Below are 26,498 nucleotides of genomic sequence, written 5' to 3'. Positions count from 1 at the left end.
AAGGATCCAGTTTTGTCACGGCTTCACAGCTGTGGCTCTGGTTGCAGCTGTGGCAGGTTGGATTCCTGGGGAAAAGCAGATGAAGGGTGGAAAGGATTAAAGTCAGCGGGGGATCAGTGGAGTTGGATGAGGGTTTCTGAATGAGGGAGAAGCTATGAACTAGAGCTTATACCCATATTCTTTAGAAATGATAATATCTGCTAAACAAAAAAAAAAAAAATCCCCATCCCATCTTATCCCCATCTCCTTCAAAATCCAAGCGTCCAGGAAATTTCTAAGCAAGAAGATAAATTTACTTCCTCTTTATTTCCTGGAAACTTAAGATTATTCAGCATGATACCTTTCCCCAGATTTTCATTTATAATGTAATTCCCAGAAACCTTTTTGGAATAGTGCTACTTTAGTTATTTGAACTCATCGTTAGATTTTTGTTTAAAGTTGTGCACATTTTAAAACAATTTGTTCATTTTTATTTCTTTGGTACATAGGTATATATTAAGTCAAATCATGATAATGGCATTTAGTATGATACCATCCACAGGGTTTACCCTACAATTTAACCTTTATGTCAGAGGTTATGATTTTATATCATTCCCAGGACTGGTTTAATCAAATAATTGAATCAGATATTCTTTCCATTTGGGTTTGAGAGACTTTTGCCTTCATTTCCTAACTTAATCACCATATCTTTTATCATAACCCTGAAAATTAATCCTCCAGTTTGAACTTGAATCTTCTTATACTAATTGAGTAACTTTCCTGCTACTTTAAGTAATTAATACAAGTTCTATATTTAAGCAGAAAGTTTAAATTCTTCAAACATGTAAGACTTGTTAAGCCAAGATTCAAAGAACTTTGGGTTTGAATTATTTCTACCTTTCATTACTGTCCTAGTTGGGAAACACTCCTTTCACCTCTCTATTGAAATAAAAATCTTGGAAAGACCAAGGAGAAGAGAGTACATCTTTGGCAAATCAGAAACTCCAGCTAAGAAATGGAACAAAATACTGCTGTGTTTTTGGCTAAACATACTTTAAATCCTAGTGGGGCTTATTTGGTTTAGGACATAGAGAGAGGGTGATAGAATGACATTTCTGAGATAAATAGTAAATTATAGCATTTGTTAAACCTGATATTTTCAAAGCATATTTATTAGTGAAATTTCTTTTCTTTGAACTCTTACATTCAATAATGACAGCCCCAAAATACACAAAGAGGTGGTTTTATCAGTAAGTGCATACACAATAAAAAGGAAGAACTAATTTTGTTCCCCTAAAATAATATGAAAGTACTGTTCTACTTTTTCTGTATATCTTAATTACTGTGCTATTTCTCTGCCTGGACAAAGATTCTGTCTCTTCAGAAACGAAAACACTGCACAAATAGCATTTCTGCAGCAAGCAAACATCGTGGCAGATAAAAGTGAGAATGAAACACAGATTTGGGAAGCAAAATTAAAGGCCACCTTTGAGACACATGCTTCTCTTTACTTTGGAAGGGAAAGATGCTCAAAAGACATACATGAGACAAAGAAACTTCCATGTAATGTTTAACATGAAAGAACAGCTTCTATTCTGAGGTATAGGTAAGTAAAAATAGGGTGTGAATGTTCCATACAAGAAGACTCATGTGTTTTGTTTGTTTGTTTGTTTTTTTGTTTGTTTTTTGGTCTTTTTGTCTTTATAGGACTGCAACTGTGTCATACGGAGGTTCCCAGACTAGGGGTCTAATCAGAGCTGTTGTTGCCAGCCTATACCACATCCATAGCAACACCAGATCCAAGCTGCCTCTGTGACCTACACCACAGCTCACGGCAATGCCAGATTCTTAACCCACTGATTGAGGCCAGGGATCAAATCTGCAACGTCATGGTTTCTAGGCGGATTCGTTTCTGCTGCTGCACCACGACGGGAACTCCGATTCATGTGTTTTTAAAGTTCTTATGATGAAATAATTTTAAATTCATGGAAGAGTTGCAATGAAGTTGGAGAGATTTCTCTACCTTTCACCAAATTTCACATTTCATATTGTACATGTGTAATAAATTATCTGTTTGAATCCCTTCCTGAGATTTCCCAACATAATGAGAATGACTTTAATTTGCACTCTTTGCGATGTAGTATTATATGAGTTTTGATAAGTGCATAGTCATGTGTCCACCACCTACTACCATAATGAAGAGTTCTATCATCCTAAAATTTTCTCTGGGCTGCTATTGTGTAGTCAGCTCTAACCCCTTCTCTCAATACTTACCGTCCACCAATCATCATTCCATCTCATAGTTTTGTGTTTTTTTAATGTCACATAAATACAGGCATGCATGTGGCATATAGCCTTTGGTGTCTGACTTCTTTCACTTAGCAAAACACTTTCAAGGTCCATCTATGCTTTTGCATGAATTAATTACCCATTCTTTTTTTATTTCAGAGTGTTGTTCCATTGTAAAGACATACTATAATTTGTTTATCTATTACCATGTTCAGAGATATCTTGGTTGTTTTCAGATTTTATGAACAAACCTGCTATAAACCCTGTTCAGAGGGTTGTTACAGAGATGGTAGTTTGTGTTGGGTATAGAAGATTTAATTTCAGCTCGCCACGTAGAAACACTAATTGAGAGACATGAAGGTTGGAAAACTAATGAACAAAAATAAAAGAAAAATGAATTTCAGCCTAGATCTTACCACCCATTGCTGGAAAGGATATTCTGAGTCTCAATTTCTTTATCTGTATAGGACTATTGCAATAATCAAGCAAGATGCTGCACATAAAACATCTTGTATGTGGCTGTGCTTTGTTGGCCATCATAGTAACTGAGCTGAGTTCATCAAGCACTTTTTGAGCACACCCAATATGCCAAGTGCTGCATTGGTAGAAATAGCAAAAACAGATGACACAATTCCTAGATGTAAGCCCAGTATTTTACGGGAAACAGATCTGAAAAAGGAGAAACACAGGAAGTGTGGTAGGAATATAACATAGAAATGCAAATAAATAGCTTCATTGTGCATGTCTGGCTAACCAAGAGCTGGAGATGTGTAAGGAAAACATACAGATGTCAATCCTTAGAGTTAGTAAGGTATACTGGAAGGAGTACGGACTTTGTGGTTAAAGAGAATAAATTCAATCTTTTTCATGTGGCTATTAAATAAATCATCTTGAGCAAGTCTTTTCACTTTTCAGAACAGAAGGATTTGAAATAATCAATGCATAAAAAGTACTTGACACATTCACTTGCTCACTTATTCATTCAACAGATATGAATGGACATTGTTTAATGCAATGATTAGATAGATAAGGATAGGAAATAAAACCTTAAATACATGAAATGAATAATTAATTTTGGATGTTGATAGATCATGTAAATTTAATGAATAGAGTGATGTGGTAGGGAGTGACAGAAGAAGAGTTGTTAGATTGGGTGGATGAGGAAATGCTTTCTAAAGAAAGAATATTTTAGCCAGAATGTGAATGATGAAAAGTTGTCTGTGTTCAACGGACAGTTACATAAACATAACAAATGATCATTACAGAATCCATGTTTTTTAATCTTAAAAGGGAGATATCAAATTGTCAGATCATAGAGGGCTTAGAGAGCATTATAGCCAGTGAATATTTTATCTTTAATTCTGAGGAGTGTGTTAAAATGGAGATCCTAGGGCTCCAATGCCCAATTGCCCTCTTAGCCCAGCACAGAGCCAAGGTGTACTTTCTAAGTTTGGCAAAATTATCCAAGCCCAGCTTCATCCAATTTAGGTTCCAAAGAGGCAAAAGATATACTGTTGCTGTGCTTCCAGCAGCCTGATTAAAGGGAAAGTTGACAGCACCAAGATCCTGAAGGTAGAATCAGAAAGAATACTCTGAACTTAGGCTGCTGTTGACCATGAATCCAGCTCTTCTAATTGCAGCCATTTCTTCTCTGCTGGCCTCCTTGCTACCGATCAATTCTAGGAACACACCATGGATCACCATTGATTGGATAGTTAAAAATATCTAATCTTCTTGGATCTTGCCTTGTACCAATGATGTCATCAATTTAATCAAAGAGATTTGACTGGGATATATAGCCCTTGCTACGTGTTATCAGGTTGTTGCTCTAGAAGATTGAGTCAGTTTACATTACTGTCAGCATTGGCTCAGGGTACCATTTAAAAGGAGTAAAATGAAGGTTTTCATTCAAATTTTTAGCTTGAAAGAACTGATACTTACTTTATGTGCACACTTTTATTTAATATCCAGCTTCACTTTTTCTCCTTCAAATAGTGTAATCATTTGCGGGGCTTTGAAAGTAACACCTACAGCAACACCTGCAAAGGTTCTGATTCAATTAGTTGGTGGGGGTGTAGAAGTCCCCAGATGAATCTAATGTATAGCCAGGCTTGGAAATTACTGATGTGAGTATGACTCATTAAAAAAAAGAAAAAACCTTGCTGTTGTACGTGCATGAATTACTATACGTTTCAACAGCCTATTGAGGGATATTTAGATTAGGTTCAGTTTAACAGCATCTGGCATAGTTATCTTCTCTCTCATATGGACGTATGTACTAATGCAATTGTCTGACCGCAATTCTCTGATTGATCAGAGGAGTGCTTCTAAAGTGGTGCGATATGCACCTGTTGACTTTGTTTGTCTTGGCTTGAAGCTAGTTTTGATCATTAGGAATCATGGCAAATGATATAGGCTTAGACTTGATCCTAGAAAAGGCGGGTAATGACCCAGTGCAGGTGTGTCTGCTCAGGGCCAATCTGCAGGTTAACATGCAGCAGGCCAGCAGGTTCCATTATTTGTGCTCATTTAAGCTCATTACCATGGCACTTGGTGCTCAGATTTTTCCAGTAGCTCAGTCGGCCTTTTGACTTGAGTAAGGGTGTCACCAGTTTTCCTGCTTCGTAGATTTGTTGTTTTGTTGCCTATAAAGTGGGGGCATCTCATGCAAGATCCCAAGGAAGCGAAACATGAGTCAAATAAATATTGGATCCTTCACTGTGCGCCTGGATACTAGGTAAGAGGAACTATTGAGCTTTACTGTTCCATTTCACCAAACTTGATTTTGCATGAAAGTATGACCTGGCAGGATCTTATTCCTTAAAATATCTGCCTCTGCTTTAAAAACAAACGAAACTCTGAAAGAAATGCAAAGAAAAGAGATAAATTTTAAATTTAAGAAAATTGAATTTGTATCTAGACTCCTGGTTTCTATGAAGGCTGGTGCCTATAAATGATACTTTATTTGAAAAGAAATACTGGTTGCATAAAGATAGGCTAGAAATGGTGTTGTTTTTTTTTTTCTTTCAGTTTTTCTTGATTCCCCTGTACTCACAGTCTCTTCTCTGCTGAATCTACCTGGAACCAGAACTCTAGTTTTAAATTCCATTCTGAGCTCCTTTTAGAGGAAAAAGCAGCGCTTTTAGGCACAGTGGTCATAACTGCTGTTAAATAAAATGTGTTTAAGGGAAAATTTATCCTTCTTATCCTGGGCAAGGTTGAATCTGTTTTGACTGTATTCACTTTTAACATTTATTTACTGAGTGCTTGATATTATACAAAGCAGGTATAAACTAGCAGTCTGGTGGGAAAACAGCTGGAAGCACCACAGAACATAAGTACATAATTCAGAAGAAATCCCCCCTTCCTCTCTTTCTGCTTTTAGTCTCCTTTTTCTACTTCTTCCTCCGCTTCCCTTGACTCTGTCCTCCCTCTCTCTGGCCCTCTGTGAGGAAGTACACTGGCGATTTCTGGAGATAAAAGTATCTGAGTCTGAGGGGAAATGATGTCATGCACACCCTTATACGAGTGCACCAGGAATTCTCAAACTTGCAAGAAAGAGAAAATACAGTTGTCCTGAGGTAAGAAGCTGACAGCTAGGTCATGGAGCTTAATTGTTGAGGGAGGTGGGGGTGGGCTAAACGAAGAACCAGGGTGGGAAGATGGTTGCATGGGATGGGTGTGGGAAGGAGAGTAGATTCAGATGTGTGAGATTATACCTCATACATCTTGTTTTTAAAATTAGGCTCAGAGTTCCCGTTGTGGCTCAGGGGTTAACGAATCTGACTAGGAACCATGAGGTTGCAGGTTCGATCCCTGGCCTTGCTCAGTGGGTTAAGGATCTGGCGTTGCCGTGGGCTGTGGTGTAGGTTGCAGACACGGCTTGGATCCCACGTTGCTGTGGCTCAGGTGTCGGCCAGTGGCTACAGATCTGATTCAACCCCTAGCCTGGGAACTTCCATATGCTGCGGGAGCGGCCCTGGAAAAGGCAAAAAGACAAAAAAAAAAAAAAAAAAAGGCTCTTAGAGTCATAATTCTTGACTGAAGAAATGAAATGCAAGTACATAGTAGGAACTGTCCTTAGACATAGCACTTGGCTCAAGTCGTGAGCTGAGGCTGAGGAAACTTCAAGTTTACAAATGAGTCACTGCATAGAGGGGTCATGAGAGCTTTTAAAAATTGTTGTAACAGCAAATTGCTCTGTCTCAAATCTCCCCTTGAGGCATTATCAGAGGTGGACCTTTGGATTAAAAGGACCATGTAATGACCCTAGAGGGAGAGGGTGCACAGATGGAAAGAAACTTTTCTCGAAAGTGCCATTTAGTAAATATTTGAGGCTCTGCGGGCCAGATGGTCTCCATCACAATTATTCAACCCTGCTCTTGTAGCTCAGAGGCAGCTATAGTTTGGATGTGGCTGTGTTCCAATAAAGCTTTATTTATAAATATAAGTTAGGGCCAGATCTGCTGCAGGGCTGTCCTTTGCCACCCCCTGCCTCAGCAGAAGAGCACATGCATTTCTGGTAGGTAAGAGGTAGAGCTATTAATCTCAGCTTTGCCACTCTCTCTCTGAGACATGATGTTGGCCAGGTCACAGTGCATCACTGCATGTATTATCTTTTATAAGGAAAATAGTGAAAGCTGTTTCAGCTCTCTGGGTTGTGGTGAGAAGGCATGAAATCACAACTATGGATATTGGGGGAGGGGGTTTAAAAGCTGCAAACAATCCTAAGGAGGTGATATTTTATTATTTGGCTTTGGCAGTAATGAGTAAGATTTGATACTGAATGGTAAAAAAAAACCACACACTATCTTACCCCCAAAGTCAGAAGCACATTTCCTTTCCTCCTGCGTCGCTATCCAGTCTCTGTCCTCTCTGGTCCTGATGACCCAGTTTAGCTCTAGAAACATTAGCTTTTCCTCAGTGCCCCACAACCAGCACCTAAACTCTCCAACTCAAAGGGAGAACTAACGTGTGGCCATGTGGCTCTCATGCATTCCTAGCTCTGTGCTGCAGCTCACCTTTCCTGTTGACAGGAACAGGCATCTTATCTGCTTTGATTGCAGCTGTTAGCATGGAGTGGTTAAACTGTACTTAGAAATAAATGGTAAAATAACAGGTGACAGGGAAGCTTTTTAAAGATCCCATTTTCTTTGTGTTTAATGCTTCTCCAGCTCTGAGGGAGCAGCAAGGGACACATTACCCCTTGGAGAACAGGGCTGGAAGCAACTGCTTCTGGTCCCTCAGCATGTATTTTAAGTAAGGATTCCTCTGCTCCTTGGTGGGGTGGGGCTGCCTTTGAAAGGGTCAGTGCTCCCAGGGCCACTGTCACCTGCTTTTCGTGGAGGGAGGAGAACAGCAGTGTATTGCTAAGCTACAGGGAAGGATCTGCTGTTTGCTGGCCGGGTCCTATGTTTCTAAAGGAGAGGTTTGTAACTGTTGATTGCTCCTAACAGTGTCTCTTCTTTGGGCCTCCTTGGGGAAAGAACTAAGACTGCATCTCTGCTTCCTGCTGTAGACTAAACCTGTCTCAAGGCCCCTGTGTGTAGGTGGAGAGAAAGGTAAGGGTGATGTGTCAACTCACTAATACTGGGAACACTGATATACCCTTGAGGTTCTGAGGGGGGCAGCCTTATTCACTCACCCTCTCTTAGTTGGAGGCCTGAGTGGAAAGGGAGCTCTCAGGGGAAAACCAGGCACTTACTAAGGTCCCGGAGAGGACCTGAACTAAGAAGCCAGGAAAGTCAAGCATTCAGGCCAGCATCTGCTCCACAGTGGGTGTCCCATAACTACTTGCTGATGGAAAAAGATGAATGCCCCACCCACCAATCTTCATCTCAGTGGGAGGAGACCAAAGTGCCTGGCCTAATAACATCCTGGTCATTAGGAGGGCCATTCCCTGGTTAAGGACATCCTGGTCAGAGAGTGCTGGCTGGGTCCTAGTCTGTAAGAGTCCACAACTGCCTGTTAGCCACAGCCAGCTGTATTCAATTCATGTATTATTTCTTGCATTTATTCCTTCCTTCGGTATTCGTTGGGTATTTTTTGTTTCCGTGCTGGTGATGCAGGAATGCATGAGACAGTTGCAGTCCTTAGCCTTGTGGAATTTACATTCTAGCTCCAACTATCTGGACTCTGCAAATTATATGACCTCCATAAAGGTTCTCCAGGCCAGGTCTTAGGGAGATTTTTTTCTCTGTGCTATGAGACAGTACCATTGTTTTTATCACAGGGGATACTCAGAAAGTAGCATTTCTCATCTGTAGAGTGGGCATGATAATGCTTTCTTCACATAATCCATTAGACTCAGGTGGGACAAATTTCCACTTGATGTTCAGATCAGAAAGTGTCACACAGATTTAAAATATAGATATCATCCTTTATATTTGTGTTTAATACATGTATTCTTTGCTTCACATTTATGTCTCTTGACCTCTCCACCTCACCTATGCCTCCACTGTGATTTTAAAACACTCTTGAGGAAACACCAGTGTCTTAATCTCTTGTTTCCTCCACAGCAAGTAGTGCTGAAAAGAGAGAGAAAAGGCCACTCAGCCCATGTTCTGTCACCCTGTTAGTGAAATCTGGCATTATTCACCCTTGGGTCTCCTAGGTACCTGGTTCTTCTACTAATATTTCACAGGGTTCCACAAATTTTTGTTTTATATTTTCTTCCAGACTTTGACTCACTTTGTTTCCTGCTCTTGATTTCCAGTTCCAATTGTAGTTCCTTTTGCTGTACATGCTGCTTTATCAACATTGTGGATTTTAGCCATTAGAACACCCTCTCCTACTTGAGGTCAGAAATAATTCCCACAGTTAAATTAATTAGGTTCAACTTAACACAAGTTTGTGAGATCATGAGCTGTGTGATTATGCCTAGTTAATCAGTCAGTCAATGCATTTTTTTTTAAACAAAAAAGATATCATATTCTAATACTATTTGGTGTCTTCTTCCAATGCCCCCATGTATCCAAATACCATAGCCATTTTATGGAATCACTAAAGCATATTTTGTGATTTAGGAAAGTATTTTATTAATTTGTTATGCCAAAACTGATAATTGTAGTCTTGGGTATGTAGGTTCTATAATTTATTTATTAGACACAAAGTGGTAATGAGAAGGTTTAGTGCTATGTCATTGACTCTTGTCTAACATTTTTCTTAGGATGAAATGAATAATTTGAGTCAGTAGCTCCAAAGGTGTGCATAGATTTATAGAACTTGATATTGGGTACCTCTTGCTGGATTATTTCTTGAAGTATTTTGCTTTGAATCTTTTTTTCCTAACATAATGACTTGAGATTAGTTTTTAAATTATCTGAGTGTTATAAAAAGCTTTTTATATTTTAAAGTTGCTGAAAGAATGTTGTGAAGAAACAACATGGTCAACTGAAGAAAGTGGAGGTAAAACTTAGAAACAGCTTTCAGGGCTGCCATGTTGATAAGAGTTTTAATGTGAATCCCTCTGACAGAGTCCTTGTTTTGTCACTAATATTTGTCTCAAGAATCATATCAGACTCATTATTTGGAATGGGATCCTTTTCTCTCATTTTTGAAAAACCAAGATAGCACCTATATATTTTTTTTTAATTTTTTTTTTTTATTTTCCCACTGTACAGCAAGGGGGTCAGGTTATCCTTACATGTATACATTACAATTACATTTTTTCCCCCACCCTTTCTTCTGTTGCAACATGAGTATCTAGACAAAGTTCTCAATGCTATTCAGCAGCATCTCCTTGTAAATCTATTCTAAGTTGTGTCTGATAAGCCCAAGCTCCCGATCCTTCCCACTCCCTCCCCCTCCCATCAGGCAGCCACAAGTCTCTTCTCCAAGTCCATGATTTTCTTTTCTGAGGAGATGTTCACCTATATATTTTTTTTAAAGGTAGTGTGTTGTGTCTGTGTGTGTTGATATGATTATAGCTATAGCTACGTACATTGTTTCCCTTCTTGAATCTTCCTCTTCCACTTCAACAGTCATACATGGCAATGAAAATTGAGTATATGTATATTTTAATTACCTGTACCATGAAGACTTCTAGGAACTCTGAAGTTTTTCAAATGCCCTCCTTCTCCCTTCTTTTCTACTGTTCCCTCCCTCCTGTGCTTCCTTTTTCCTCACCCTTCCCTTCCTTCCTAACTTCTTTCTTAGGAAGTTACATATTTCAGCTTGGTACTTCATAGTAGACTCTGGCATGAACTTTGGAACAATTTGGGCCCATAATTTTATAATTAGAGGACCATCGATTACTATGCATGATGATGATAATGTTGCAAAAAATAGCAAATTGGAGACTTTTGCACACCATGGAGACACAAAGATAAAGGCAGCATGACCTGAGAGAAACTTGGTCAACTTTATAACTTTGAGCTTCATTTCCTTATATTGTAGAATTGGAAAACATAGAAAGTTTTTCTTCTTTCCTTGCAAAGAGGCTTTGTGCTTAAACTGCCCATTAGCCTTTAGTAGTTTATGCAGCCTTGGGTTGGGGGCAGGAGGAGGACCAGAAACTTTAACATCCTGATGCCATGGTAACTCTTGTCTCTTTTTGCATCATCCAGCAATAGCATGGTGGTCCTTTACTGAGTCAGGGAGACAAGCCACAGTTAGGAGTCTGACACTTTGTTCTATTTATCTTTCACTTTAAGAAATTTAATTTTATTAAGAGTATAGCTGACTTAAAATGTTGTCTCAGTTTCAGGTGTACGGCAAAATGAATCAGTCATATATCTTTTTTCCCATATAGGTTATTACAAACTATTGAGTAGATTTTCCTGTGTTATACAGTGGGTTCTTGACTAGAGGCCCAGCTGGTGGACATGAAGTGTGAGCAAGAAGAAAGTCTTTTAAGCCAACTAGATTTGGGAGTTGTTTGTTATTGCAATATAACCTAGCCTGTCTTTGTTTTCACAGCCACATAGGGGTATGTGTATGCATGCATGCATGCATGCATGAGTGTATGTGTGTATAAGGGGGAAGAGATAGAAGTGGAAGAAATAGAGGAAGAGGAAGGTGGACTGTTCTATTTTGTTTTGTTTTTTTTTTAACTGAAAAAATAACAGGCAAATTTAGATGTGTGTTCTAAGCTATTGGGACTCATCAGCTTTATTATGTTAAGCTTCAGTTGTATTATGTTACTTAATTCATTAAAAAACCAATTTGTCACACCCTATGCATAGCCTCATTTTATAAAACAAGATACTGAGACACGGTTTGGTTAAATCTCTCAATTAAGATCTCACAGTAAGCAGAAAACCAAACCTAAGGCTGCCACTAAGGTTTACATTTTAATTACTAAACTATATTACTTTTCTGTGGCTTGAAGTTGTTTAAATAATAATTGATCACCAACCTGATATTGGCTATTAAATCGTTGCATTTAGGAATTCTGATTGAGCCAGAATATAAACATTACTTCTGTTCTTCGGGCTCCACTCTGCATGGTAGAAACTAAGGAGATGAACAATCCCCAGTATATTTTCAAAGAGCATATATCTTCTCTTCCAGAAAAGAGAAGCTAAAAAGACAACACAAAAACTCTACAATGGGGTAAATTATAAATGCCGTAAGAAAAGAATATACAAAAGGCTGTGAAATTCTAGGCTGTGAGAGATTTCTTCTGGAGAGTATGAACTAAAGTCCTTTTTTAATAATGGTTAGTATGAGTTTGGACAACAAAAAATGCACAAAAGAATTGTGAAACTAAGCATTAAAGAGTCTACAATATAGGGAATTCTCATTGTGGCTCAGTGGTAACCAATCTGACTAATGTCTGTGAGGTTCAATCCTTGGCTTCATTCAGTGGGTTAAGAACTGGGCAATGGTGAGCTGTGGTGTAGGTTGTAGACATGGCTTGGATCTGGCATGGCTGTGGCTATGGCATAGGCTGGCAGCCATAGCTCTGATTTGACCGCTAGCCTGGGAATATCCATATGTCGCATGTGTGGCCCTAAGAGAGTCTATAATATAGAATTAGAAAGAAATATTTTATCCAAAGTGTTGTCATTAAATAAATGAATATGGAGCACTTTATTCATTATAAAGGCAAATTAATAAAGGCATTGATAGTTAAGAGGTTTGTGAGGATGAGATTAGGTGATATTGGCGGATGAAAAGAATTCACTTCTAGGTCACTATGACGTGCCTAAATTACCCATGGCAGTACCAAAGTCCTGGTAACACTTCTCAGGAAACTTTTAAAATCCAGCCTATAGCTTTTCAAAATCACAGACATGGAAATTAGCATCCCTAGAAACTACAAATAGATGGAAGTGAACACTAGAGCTGTAATTTCAACTATGGTCTGATCCTAGGTTATTTCCCATGAGGAAAAGGTGCTGTCTTTTATCAGGAGCTATCTCTGACTTCCAGAAAATAATTAGGAGTAATTTTGTGGTTTTCCAAGATCAAAAGGAAGAGGAGCTCTTGGCTTGATGTTTTTGTTCGGTGAAGACAAACTATCACTTTTCAACGTGGTAAATCTTTTGACACTTATGTTTGACTGGAACTTTCTAGGAATTCCCCACCTAGGGCACTCCCACAGTATGGGCTGTCACTGCCTGTTAAGCCTGCTCTCTGGTGGAGACATAACTTGAAGCATCCGGATTGCTTTGATTCTCCTCTTTGCCTCCTATGTGCCCCTGCTTTCTCCTTAGCAACACCTCAGGGACAAGTCTGAAGAGGGAAATTTGTCCTGGTGGGTATGATTTTACTGGTCAGTCTAAAGACAACTCCACAGCAGTGAGGTAGATAAGGGCGTGGGTGCTAAGCACAGACTGCCTGGGTTAGAGTCCCAATTCTACCTCTTATTAGCGCCAATGACAAGTCTTAGTGGATCTTTGAAGCAGTTAAGAGTATACATGATCTTTTGAGGCAGATCTGTGATCAAGTCCCAGATCTAACTCTGAATAGCCAATTTTCTTTGGCTAAACCACTGGTCTTCTTGGACCCCAGGGCTGTGGGGTCCTGGCCGACTTGACTTGGGCTTACACAGTTGTTTGAGAGCAAATAATGCAAGGGGACTTCTAAGTCAAAGTAGGTAGTGAAATGCTGTGGATATAACTTGTGGATTCTATGGAGAAAGAGTATTTATCAGGAAGTTTTATCCATTTGGCAGAGGCTGGTTTCTGATCTTCAGAGACTGGTTTCTAATCACCACTATTTTCCCTTCTGACAAGTACATATATACTAGGCCTCTCTCAGCATCCAAAGCTCCAGCCATGTGAGTGTTCTCCTGTGTCTAATGACTAGACTAATCAGAATTAATCTCTAGTTCCAGGGACTTCTGGCACTGAAGTCTCTGGAGGAGCCAGATGTGTGTGTGTGTTTGCATTCGTAGGGCCCAAGCTCTAAAGTTCTGATCTGCCAGCCTAGCTGCTGTGGTCATTGTGGTAAAGTGCTGCTAGGTCTTCTTGACAGCTAAAGAAATGGTGAGAGTTGGATTTGGATTTGCAGTAGAAGATTTGGGTCATAATGAAGAATTCTGGTCCCTAAATGTGCACCAGATTGTTGGACGAAGCAATACCTAAATTATGTCCTCCACAGAGATACTGGATTGGGTGAGGATTTCTGCCTGTGTTGTGTTGGAACTTCGAAAGTGTCTGTAAAGAGATGACGGTTGGGCATACATTTTGATCTCTCTCTCCCCATGAGCCAGCAAACAATAATAGTAAGAAATCTCCTGGGGAAAATGAAGTTAGTGTATTCCGTGAGAACATATTTGGTGTTGTCCATCAGCCTACAGGTCATAAAAGTTGGGACTGATATTATTGAAATCTAGGAGAATATTTGAGCTCTTGTATTCTTTCAATACTTTGACAACTCTAGGATAGTGAATAGTGAGAGTTGTGGAGGGTGAGAAAGGAAATAAGACAAGAGAGAATTCAATTGCAAAGTTTGTCTACCTCTATGACTTTACTCTTTGTCTTGAAAATTATTTGCAGAATATGTATTTGGGATAAGAATAAAGGCATATGAAACCATTTACTGAAATTAACAGATGAGTTGGCTGTCTCTATATAATCTAAGTCTTGGCAAATAGTATTTTTCCATTAAAGTGTATCTACTTCTTCCATACTGTAATCTTGATGATAGTCTCACTTGCCTTTTTGGATTACACTCATATATTTCTGTCACATCTTTGTTAAATGAGAATTATGTGAATGGTTACTCATTCCTGATTTATACTTTGCTCCGAGAGAAAGAAAAGACAAGATTTCAAATAACTCTAATGGACATGACAGTGAGTAATGGGTAGGCATATCAGTAATATAGAATGATCTCTTCTAAGGAAATACCAGTAACCAACCAAAACATTTTTTACAGTTTGTGCTAATGGGAAGATAAATGTACCCCAAATGGGTTCCATGAAGCAATAGATTCTAGAAACAAATTTTAAGTAAAATAAATACATTTGAAAAATATTGAATTGACTTTTTGTTAGTCCTATGGGACTACCAAAAGGGTTAATACAGTAGTGTGAATTAAAAATCTCCTAGTTCATTTTTTCTAGGTCATCTTACATGCTAATTGTTCTGTGAAACCCATTGGAAATGGCTTGTTTAGATGGATATTTATCTTATTGTTTTATTCATACTGATAAATAAGATGGGCACTCAAACCTCACAGTTTGAGGGTGACAGTTTTCATCTCAGTGGTTGCATCAGAGATAGTCTTGAAATGAATCAAAGACAGTTTACTACTCAACAGTAATTCTTTGTTCTTTCCACAAAGTTATTTGCTAAAAGACCATGGCTTTTTTTTTTTAGGGGATGTGGTTTTAATTCTATTACATTTTTCTAGCTTTTTACTTTCCATGCTTCTCTTGCATGTTAAACAGGTTCGAATAACCCAATTCTAGACAAAGAGAAATGAGGGAAATCTGTTAGGAAGTTTCTGGGAAATTTCTAGTAGAAGGCAGATTGGAAGGAAGAGCATTTAGATATCAACTCTTACCCTTCCTTCTTGCCTTGAACATCTTTGGCATTGTGTGACATGCCACCTTGAGAAAGTTGGAGGGAAGGTAGGAAAAAGCCAACAAGAAGAGTAGAAGCTCTGATTATATTGTTGAGGCACTGCACTAATTCTGGAACCATCAGCCTCCAAATGACTTGTAACATAAGTAAGGAATGTCCTTAGGTTTAAGAGGCAACTCATCAACTTTCCCATGGCTTGCAAGTGAAAACACCTTAACTAATTCATAAAAATATACTTTATTTTCTTTTGTTCTTAAATGTTGCTGTTTCTCTTTTATTTCTCAAATTTCTGCTCCTCAAATTGAAAATATTTCCAGGAAGTCAGGATTTTTCTTTGAATATTGCTGTAAGTACCGAGTTAATTTTCATTTTCTTTTCCCATTTAAAAAAAATTTATTGAAGTATAGTTGATTTACAAGTTGTGATAATTTCTTCTATACAACAGAGTGATTCAGTTACACATATATACACATCCATTCTTCTTCAGGTTCTTTTCCCGTATAGATTATCACAGAATATTGATTGGGTAGAGTTCCCTGTGCTGTACAGCAGGTCACCATTGACCAGTCATTCAATATACAGTGTGCATGTGCCAATCTCAAATCCCCAGTTCACCCCTACCCCCACCCCACCTGTCTCCTTTGGTAACCATAGGTTTGTTTACAAAGTCTGAGTCTGTTTCTGTTCTACAATAAGTTCATTTGTATCTTTTTTAGATTCCACATATAAGTGATATCATGTGATGTTTGTTTTTCACTAACTTCCCTTAGTATTTCTAGGTCCCATCCATGTTGCTGCAAATGGCATTGTTTTAGTCCTTTTTATGGCTGAGTAATATTCCATTGTGTGTGTGTGTGTGTTTGTGTGTGTGTGTGTGTGTGTGTAAACACACCACATCTTCTTTATACAGCATATATGTGGGTCTTGTTATTGTATCCATTCGGCCAGTCTATGTCTTTTGGTAGGAGCATTTAGTCTATTTACATTTAAAGTAATAATTGATATGTATGTTCTTATTGCCCTTTTGTTAATTGTTTTGGATTTGTTTTTGTTGGCTTTCTCTGACCCTTTATCTCTTGGCCTTTTATCTTCCCTTTTGTTCTCTTCTCTTGTGATTTGATGACTATCTTTAGTGTTGTGTTTGAATTGAATTTATTGTAGATTTTTGGTTTGTGATAACATGAGGTTTTGATATAGGTGTCTATATATACACACAAGATTGCTTTAAGTTGCTGGTCTCTTAATTGCAAATGCATTTCCAGGATCCTGCATTTGTACCCTCCTCTTCTCACAATTGCTGCTTTTGGTGGCATATTTGTGTGTGGATGATTTCCTACCTTTACTAATCTTTGCCTTTACTACATTTTTTTTTCTTCTCATAGACTGGTCAAGAGTGTTTTCTAAGAGTACTCCCCCTTACCCCTGCATCCCACCCTCTAATAAGAAATGGACAACAGAAAAAAATATGATGATATATATTACACAAGTATAGCTAATTAATGAGAGCCAATATTCACTTTACCATTGTAATTACTGCTAGATTAAGTTGTAGGCATCCTCCTGCACTTCAAACAGTTTTAGTAGCGAAGACTAAGCTTGCATGGGGCCTTTGAGGAACACATCCGCTGAGTTGATTGAGGTTTGCCCTTTATTCTCTCTGTGGTTGCTGTCTTTCCTAACAGCTGGGGAGCCTGTTGGCAAGAGGATCATCAGGAACTGGGTTGCAGTTTCTCCAGGTCCTAAGGGGAACACTACATAGTGATGTATAATTTAAAATTCAAGGAATGCAAACAGAGATAAGCTAAAAAGCAATTGTAGGCTACTTAAGAAATTTTAATTCATGGCACATTTTGTGCATAGTGGCTAATGTATCCCTTGCCACCTCTTACTAAAATTAAGTAACACTCATATTCCTAACCCTCACCCTGGCACAGAATTGTCTCTTTCTATTTAGTATATATTGAAATAACTTAGAGTAAGTCTATCTGCTTTTTAAGAGTGAGAAGCTGGGGAAAATAGAAGCAAATACTATGCAGTGGTGCAGCTAGTGTATTTGACATTGGAACTCATCATTTTTAGTATCCCCCATATGACAAAACAACTTGATTAATAATCATTACATTAAATGAGCAAAAAAATAATGGCTCACACAGAGTTAATTTCTTTTATTGAATTTTACATGTTTAATCATAATATTAAAAATTGTATAGAAAGTAAAAAGGAACAAATTAACACTTTTCAGTGACGTTTATGTATTTTTTTAAAAAATCTTACATCTACATATGGATATATGATAACATTGAATAAAAACATAGTAGTTGTTTTAAGATTTGACTGCTGCAAATTTGTCAATGACTATGTAAGTTTATTTTTTATTTGCATACTTTTACTCATTCTACAATCCATTTGGTACTTGGCTACCTTTGCTCAACTTTAATCTGATAAACTTTATTTTAATGTCAAAAATTCCTTCTACATGAAGCAACTGATATGTAAATTCTGAAAAAAATATAAATATCCTTAGGAAAAATTTTAAACCTAAAAGTAAGTTTACCATAGAACCTTTCAAAGGTTCTCTGTAGTTTAAAAGTCTCTACTAAAATAAACTTACCATAACAATTTAAAATGTTTATTTGTAATTTATGAAATTTTTCTTCTATGCAAATATTCATGGAAAATGTCTAGATAATAGCAAATATTGAAATTTGATTCGTTTATTTAGAATAAATGTCTAGTTATCGGCATAAGCATTAAAAGAATACAACAAATATAGCCCACTTGATTTCTTCTGACAGTGTAAAGTGGTTACTTTCTTACTAGGACCTTTTAAATCACTGCCAAGGTGTTGGTTTGCAAACTCTAGAGGTTTTCAGGGGAAACCTGAAATTGACCTTCAAACACAGTGGACAAAAGAGACCAAAGAAAGTCAGGCCATTGCAGATTGATAGGTGGCAAATTTAATTATATGAGTCTTGTCCTGAGCAGCCATAAGAATGAGATCTCTGCTCCCATCATAATCTTCATATAGAGGCCTTAACTGGGTTCAGTCACATATACTGTCCAAATAATCTCAACAAAACATTGTTCTCTCAAGGCTCTGTACTTGAAAAGAGCTCCGACTATGGGAACAATGGGCGGAGTGTATATTGCTAGCATAGAAGAGGGGATGAGTCTCCAATTGTCCAGGGCCAGCTTCTGGGTCAACCAGTGGTCCCATCTTCTTTATGACCTCCTCCAAAGCATGGCATTTGCTTTTCTTCCTCTCCATGTCAGGATATCCCACACTGTTGCTTCTCAAAGCTGATTTTCCAGTACTGATTCACTGCCGATTTCTTTTTTAATTGCCAGTAGCCCCGTGTGCAAGTACTTGTGGTGGTGGTGAGTATGAAGAGTACAAAGAATAAAAAAGACTATAGGTCACACAAAAAGCTGTTGAATATATGTGACAGCACAATTTCTTTAGCAGTTTGTGACTGCTAACTTCTAGTGATGACCATATATAAATGATCAAATGTCGTATGAACTTCCAAAACTTTGGGTGTTTTTCGGTTTTGAGAAGCTTATTTATTTTTGGTTTGTTTCATTACCCTCCTAATTCTTAGCAGAGACTTAACTTCCTTATAGAATATGGGCATCTACCATTTATTAGCCACCACCTCCAACCCAGAAATCCACCACTCTAAGTTGAAAAATCAAAGCAGTGCTGCAGGCACAATTTCTTCTCAGTGACTGGATTTGTATAATAATATCAGTGAACATTTACAGGTTATAAATTATGGAGTGATAGAGAATGGGAGGAGGAGTCTTTATTTCCCAAGGGGATAAGACAGTTATTTTGATCTTAATATTGATAATTTTGCTGTAGATCTGGAAGCAGAATTTACTCAGCAAAAGGGGCATGAGGACAGTAAGTCTTTAATTATGTCCCCAAATAGGCTTTGTCAAGACATTCTCAAGAGAGGAAAAACAGCATGATATAATGAAAAGAATAACAGATAAGGGAAATATTCCTGAGTGCTTATTCTAGCTCCATCATTGATGAGCTCTGTGACCAAATAAATCAACTTATATCACTGAAAACCAGTTTGTTCAATATTATATGAAAGATCTGGACTAGACAATCTCTAGAATCTTTGCCAGGTCAAAATTCTATGAAGAATTTTGTCTATGAAGACTTTTTGTCTTTCAATACTCCAAGCAAGGCAACTGCCTACCTTCCTCATGAAGGCATACCTCAGCTCATGGAGTCAATGAGCATCTTGCATGTTCCCAAGTAGATTAGGGTGTGAAGGAGAAGGAGATGCATGGTAAAGGAGAATGTGAAATGATCCTCATCTGTACTACTTAGTCAGTTGGTCTATCATTTGTCCTTGGTATATGAAGAATGGGTGGTATATTGGTTAAGCATACAAGGCTCTGGAGTGCTATGATATGAACTTGTCCTATGATTCAGTGTTCATCACTTACTGTCATATGTTGCATGTATTATTTAATGTCTTTGGCTTAGGTTTTCTCATCAGTGAAATTAGGATGACTAATATACTTGTCTCATTAGGTAGTTGACATAAATTGAGAAAATCCATAGAAATAACATCTTTCTCATGCTTTTTCATGAATATTTTATCTCTAAGACAATTTTCCAGGGTGATAACTGTGCTTATGTTATAAAGCTTCTCTTTGATTCTTTGCATTGGTTTCAGTTAAGAGAGCTCCGTGAATTGCTCTTTCAGTTCTGACAGGTTGTTAAAGAATAATACATTTCCTTTATTCCAAAAATATTTATTTAGCACCTTACTGTGATTCCCACAGTGTAATGCAATAGTGAAACTGAGGAATGTTTGTAAATTCAGTTTCTCTTTTGACTAATCAAACATCTATCCACTTGATTTCATGTTTATTTTATGCCTGGCAGAACCCAAGTGTTCGGTACCATGGAGAGCTCCTGAATGTGCGAGAAACGGGAGGAGGGCTAGGTGGACCCCAGATGGGCTGTCCTTTTCTTGCAGGGATTCTGGGATGTTCACTAAAAAAATCATAAAAGCTGAGAATGTAAACAGGGCTGAATCCTATAGGAAAGCAGCATTTTGATTTGTGCAAAATTATTATTACTTTTTTTTTAGGATGAAAGAGCCCCTGCCTCCCAGGTTTAAAGATCTCTAGGTTTTGTTTTTTTTTTTTTTTTTTTTTTTTTCCTGCCGATGTTTAGATCCTATCGTTAAATTCCCATTCTTCAAGGCTATCAATTCTGTTCCATTTACTGCCCTTCCTCTTTTCATTACTATGTAAAGAATGCTCCAAAACATGCATTTAAATTTTTATGTAGTACTTGTTTTATTATACTAATAAATTCTCTTTTTGTTTGCCAAAGGCCTGTAGTAGAAGTGAAGAGTTTATATGTAAATTAAGGAAACACTTTGTCATTTTAATGATACAGAACTATATATAAGAGCAAAGAAGTGTGGCTGGGAAAGGAGTTTCTCTTCAGTTATTTTCATAGATCAATCCTTCAGCTTTGTTGTCTCCAAAGCTCCAGTGTAGTAGAATACCTCCCCACTCAAGAAAAGGGGGGAATCAGTTCTTTTCTGCATGAGACTTAAATGCCCTTTCCTACACTACCATGATATAAGTAAAGACACACATAGTTGAAGCAATTCAAGCTTCCCATGAAGAAGTTCAGCCTTTACATTGGTAGGGGCATTTTGAAACCTGGCTTTATATTAAAATTGATGGGGGGGTGTTAAAAACTTTCTGGTATCTTGCCCTCATCCAAGAAAAGAATAAGTAATTTAAAACTGGTAGAAATGTGGTTTTATCATCAGTATGGTTTTAAAAGTATCCGGGTGATTCTGTTTTTTTTTGTTTTTGTTTTTTGTTTTGTTTTTTTTTTTTCAGTCAAATCTGGAGAAACTGCTTTCCTAGGAATTTTTTTGAAAGCAATATCAAATATTTAGTTTTAAGAGCATTGCTGAATCAAGTAGAATTTTCTCTGTCCTTTCCTTTTTTACTTGCAAAAATCAGGCACATACATTATCATTCAATGATAGTTTCACTAACATAGACAGACAGACATACTTGGAGACACACATGGGTAGCCCCAGAAATACCTACACACACATAATCACGTTCCAGGATGTCAACTGGCACAAGCACAGAGAGACATACAACATTCACAACATAGGTACATAGACGCACATGCACACATACATGAACTAGCATGCACAGATACAGATAAATACAACACAAAAACAGACATACAAGTGTAATTATACATGAAAATACTGATTTATGTAGACAGAGCTCTAAGCACAGAGATGTGCCTGCAATGAAGATATCCAAGGGTTTACACACAAAATCATGTAACAGACACAGAGAGACCAGACAGGAAACCATAAACTGATTATGAATAGAGAGATACATTCAAACTGACCTTGGAAATTTTTACCTGGTTGTTTTGTGCATTATCATTGGGGATCAACTACTGCCTTTCTATGGATGTGATTTGGCCCAGCTTAATGCAAACTCCCAGATCCCTCCCTGAGATGGGTATTATAGAATGTAGGATGGCAACTATAACCTCAAAAAAGGAAACCACTCAATATCGATGAGAAACAAAATTCTAGTAAGTTTTCCCACTTGGGAGTTCCTGTTGTGGTTCAATGGGTTATTTTAGAACCCAACATTGTCCCCCCAAGGATGCAGATTCAATCCTTGGCCTTTCTCAGTGGGTTATGGATCTGGTGTTGCCAACAAGCTGCAGTGTAGGTTGCAGATGCAGCTGGGATCCAGTGTTGCTGTGGCTTAGACCTCAGCTGCAGCTCAGATTCAACCCCAAGCCCAGAAACTTCCATATGCTGCAGGCATGGCTATAAAAAATAATAAAATAATTTTAAAAACTTAAAAAGAAAAATTGTCCCACCTGATATGGAGTTCTAAAAGACATGAATAGCAGACTAAGAAAGCCCCCCAAATGATAATTAATAAATAGTATTTGAGTGGCATCATATATTTCCCAATTGCTTTCATACCTTCAAACTCATTTTATTATATCTGCATTCATAGACAGCTTTATAGATTTGATTTCAATCATAGCCTGTTTTCTGAGCAACTCAGATGGGTAAATTTATTATCTTCATATTTCACATTCTCACAGATAAAAAAAAAGAGTTCAAGGAGGTAAAGTATTCTCTTTAAGGATATCCCAGGAAAAACCCAGTCCCTAGTTCAGTCTATTTACCATTAGAATGAGCTGTCTTGAACCTGAGGAGGTATAAAAGGAGAGAACATAAATACTCCAGAACCAGCTCTCATAATAAAACAGGATTATGCATGTTTCAGCTAGATTTAGAATCAAGTATTTACCCCCAGAAGACAATGGGTGGTGCATACAAAAATATGTGCAAGTGCACTTTCTAGCACACAGCTTGATGCTGTTATAATGGCTTTAGAATCTACCACATTCTGGTCTGTAGTATATTGAGATGATCTGGACTTTGGAAGGAGGTTTCTTTCATTTGCTCTTTTCTTCAACCATGTGTCTGAATGGAGATCTGGATGGGAAGGCATGTGGTCATACAGACGTATCCTTTTACATTGGACTGTAGGAATTCCTGTGCACTCAAAGGTGTGGTTATAAGATCTTCTGCCAGCTAACATGTACCTGTGGGTTAATTGAGCAATTATCATGTGCCTTTCCCTGAGACTGGATCTGTGCTAGATGCAAATAAGAATCTCTGTATTCAAATGTTGAGTTTTTATTTGAGACAAGTAGTAATTAGAAATTAAAATTATACAAAGATAAATCAAAGAAAACAGAAGTCCAAAGAGATTAATTCAGAGTGTAGATAAAAATGTGTTTACTTTAAGTGAATTGCTTTAAAATAAATTGAATCACTTGCCAACATATAAGAATAAAGATTTAAAAAATATAAATACAAATTCCTAATGATAACTTTATATAATTTCAAATAATTAGCAACTTGAGGCTGGCATTCCCACATGAGGAATTGATAGTAATGGCTCCAGCCTCTGTATTTTAAACTGATCTAGTTCAGTTCCACTTCAACCATTTGGGTTACATTCCTGGCACTACAAGTCTCTGAGTTTACCATCTCTGAACAAGAAATAATTAAGTCCAGACCCAATGACTGATGTCTTAAAAGGGTCCAGGGAGGAGAAGGATCAGTGAGGGCTGGGACAGTCAAGGGAGACCTCATAAAAGAAGTGGGAACTAAGTTGTCTCATAAGCAATCAGGACTTAGGCAAGAGGAGGAATTAGCACAGGGTACTTGAGAGCAGAGTTCCTGGGAAGAGGCAGAAGAACGTGCACGCAAATTAAGTTCCAGATTAATTAAAGTTCTACAAATGAAAATCAACATTTAAAACTTTAAGAAGACAACATAGGAGACTATAGTGATGATATCAGAATTTGGAAAGATTTTCCCCCCAAACAGAAAAAATCACAAACCATAAAAAATTATGCTTGACCTTTTTCAAAATTAAAATTGTGATGCAAATCACAGACTTGAAATACAGTGAACTTCTTACAATGAATAAAACTGGCAAATAGTTATATAAAGTATGTACAAAGACATCCAACAAATCAATGTGGAAAAGGCGGGTTAACAAAGGGAAACAATGCAATGAAAATACCATTCAAGAAAGAGGAAACAGGGAATTCCCTGGTGGCTCAGTGGGTTAAGGATCTGGCATTGTCACTGCTGTGGCTCTGGTTGCAGCTATGGCACAGGTTCGATTCCTGGCCTGTGAACCTCTGCAAACATAATCAATGAAGATATGAAAATATGCTCATCTCTTAATAGGATTATACAAATTAAAACAATAGTGAAATGTCATGCTGTAATGATTGTATTTTCAAAATTTCAAGCATTTGACAAGGATGTGAAAAAAAGCTAACTCTTATAGACTGCTGGTCAGAATATGAATTGGTAAAATCCTTTTGATTGTAAGTTGACATATTTTGTGAAGTTGAATATTCATTATATACCTTTGAACAAGCTATATATATATATATGTGTGTGTGTGTGTGTGTATTCACACACACAAATCTCTGGATAAATCGTATTTGCACAAGGAATCACTTGGAAGAAGCTCCAATGTAGCATTACATGTAAACCCCCAAATAATTAGAATTTAATGTTCTTCAGCAAAGCAGCAGCTAAATAATTGGTGGTATATACACTCAAGGTAAAAAATCTATACCAACCTATACCATGAAAATGAATGGACTAGTACCACATAGTTTACCTTAACCAAATGAAAATCTAAGATTAAGAAAAAAATAAGTTCCAAACAATACATAACATGTGCACTATTTATATCAGGTATTAAGCCATGCAGAACACAACAAATAAACCAATAAAAGATTGAACGAACATCTGTGGAGAGGAAATATTTTGGACTAGAAATAGGCTCTGGGGAATAAGATAAGACTGGCTTGTTCTGGCTCAGAGATTCAGGGATGCCTGGAGTGTGAAAGCATGTGGAATACAGTCTCCATCTCTGGAGCTTTGAGAACCACTCTGCTTTCATTTCCTGATCAAGCAGCTATTGCCACTGTCCTCTTTTCAAAGCTGTTACCTGGGGGGAGATAGCCATTATAGATTCATGCGTAAGACAAGATTCATGTATGGTTAAAAAACATTAGCTGAAGAAAGATGTAAGTCTTTGCAGAGCAGCCAGCTCTGAGAGGTAAAGGAAAAGAAGAGTCACAAGCCATTTTCATCCTTCTTTCAGCTATGGGGAAGGTTCAGAAACTCAAGATCATTCAGACAAATAAATATTACCTACTGCCTGGATATATTTTTTAAATTAATTAATTAATTAATTTGTCTTTTTGTCTTTTTAGGGCTGCACCTTGGCATACGGAGGTCCCCAGGCTAGGGGTTGAATCAGAGCTGTAGCCACCGGCCTATGTCAGGGCCACAGCAACACCAGATCTGAGCTGCATCTGAGACCTGCACCACAGCTCACAGCAATGCCAGATCCTTAACCAATTGAACGAGGCCAGGGATCGAACCCACAACCTCATGGTTCCTAGTCGGATTCATTTCCGCTGCACCACGACGGGAACTCCACGGCTTGGATATTTTCAGTGGTTCTTCCTGCCCTTTGTGGCTGCCTTCAATCTGCCATCCTCATCCCCAATGAATCTCCTAGCAGCATAGCTCTCAATTTATGTCCAGTTCTATCAAATCATCTGAGTAAAGCCCAGATTCTGTACCCTCTGAAGTCTAGCTCTAGCTTCCCTTGCTGGTCTTAGCACCAGTTCACTCCGTAGATACCTGCCTGTATTGTACAGGCTTCTTTGTGAGCACAGGGGACTTGAGGACAAAATGGGCAAGAATGCTTTCCTAAGAGTTCTCTCCTTCCATGGGGGAGACAGACAACAAACAATGACATTAAACATGGATGACTGCACACAACACAAATGCATGCATTTAATGAAACAAGTATGACAGTGTGAGATGGGAGCCATGAGATGGGTTGGTCAGGGAAGACTGAGGAGATGACATCTGAGCTGAACCCACAGAGAAATCAAGAACCATGTAAACATCAGCAGGATTAATGCCTCAGTTTTCTTTCTTATACTCTGACCTAACTAGTCACTATGCCCTAAATGTGTTGTATTCTTCCTGACTGCTGTGCTTTGACCCCTGCTCTTTCCCCTTCTAGAATGTTTCCTCTGATCTCTGCCTGTGGTTGCTCCATGCTGTTTGAGATACTACCCTCTCCATGAAGCATTATGGAACCACCCCTCCCCCAGACAAATGCCATCTACTTTATCTCTCAGACTTCAGTGTTGATGGTGGGATCTTCTCTCTTTTAGTTAAGATTACATGTGACAAAAGATTAGTTGAAATAAGAATAAGCACATGATAGTGAAATGTATTGGTTTAAATAAACAAACCCTAGAATGAGCAGGGGCAGAGTCTGTGTCGGCGATACCTGTATGTTGAGACCTGTCAAAAGGGGAAAGGATTCTCTGAGTTGCCCCTGTGCCTGCTGTAGTTCTTAAAAGCATCACCCAAAGGTGCTCCTTTGTTACAGTAGCAGCAGTTTCTTCCTGTGGCAGCAGCTGAATTCTGCATGAAGTTTTTCCAGAATGTACAGAATCAGCTTCTTGGTGCCTGCCTTGCCATCCTGTCGCTTTGACCCCCACATCTCCCCTAGATACCAGTTCCAGCTGCTTGGAATCCACCTGAAGCAGTCTGGGTCCAAGATCCATGTGAT

At 38.1% G+C, this 26,498-nt stretch overlaps 1 long non-coding RNA gene across 1 annotated transcript in view; it reads left to right on the top strand.

The window, feature by feature from the left end:
• Positions 1 to 4,862: 4,862 nt before the first annotated feature.
• Positions 4,863 to 26,498, top strand: part of LOC146397046 (uncharacterized) — a 283,017-nt gene continuing 261,381 nt past the window's right edge. Inside the window, exon 1 of the long non-coding RNA XR_014827200.1 lies at positions 4,863 to 5,005. This is a non-coding gene — a long non-coding RNA (uncharacterized LOC146397046). The remainder of the gene's footprint in view (positions 5,006 to 26,498) is intronic.

Source organism: Sus scrofa, chromosome 14 (genome assembly GCF_054392235.1).
Source record: "Sus scrofa isolate SSC_HxYL_T2T_F1_AM1 chromosome 14, Sscrofa_HxYL_maternal_Yorkshire_Landrace_v2.0, whole genome shotgun sequence".
In the NCBI taxonomy this organism is placed as follows: Eukaryota; Metazoa; Chordata; class Mammalia; order Artiodactyla; family Suidae; genus Sus; species Sus scrofa.
This window is presented reverse-complemented; position numbering and strand designations above follow the sequence as displayed.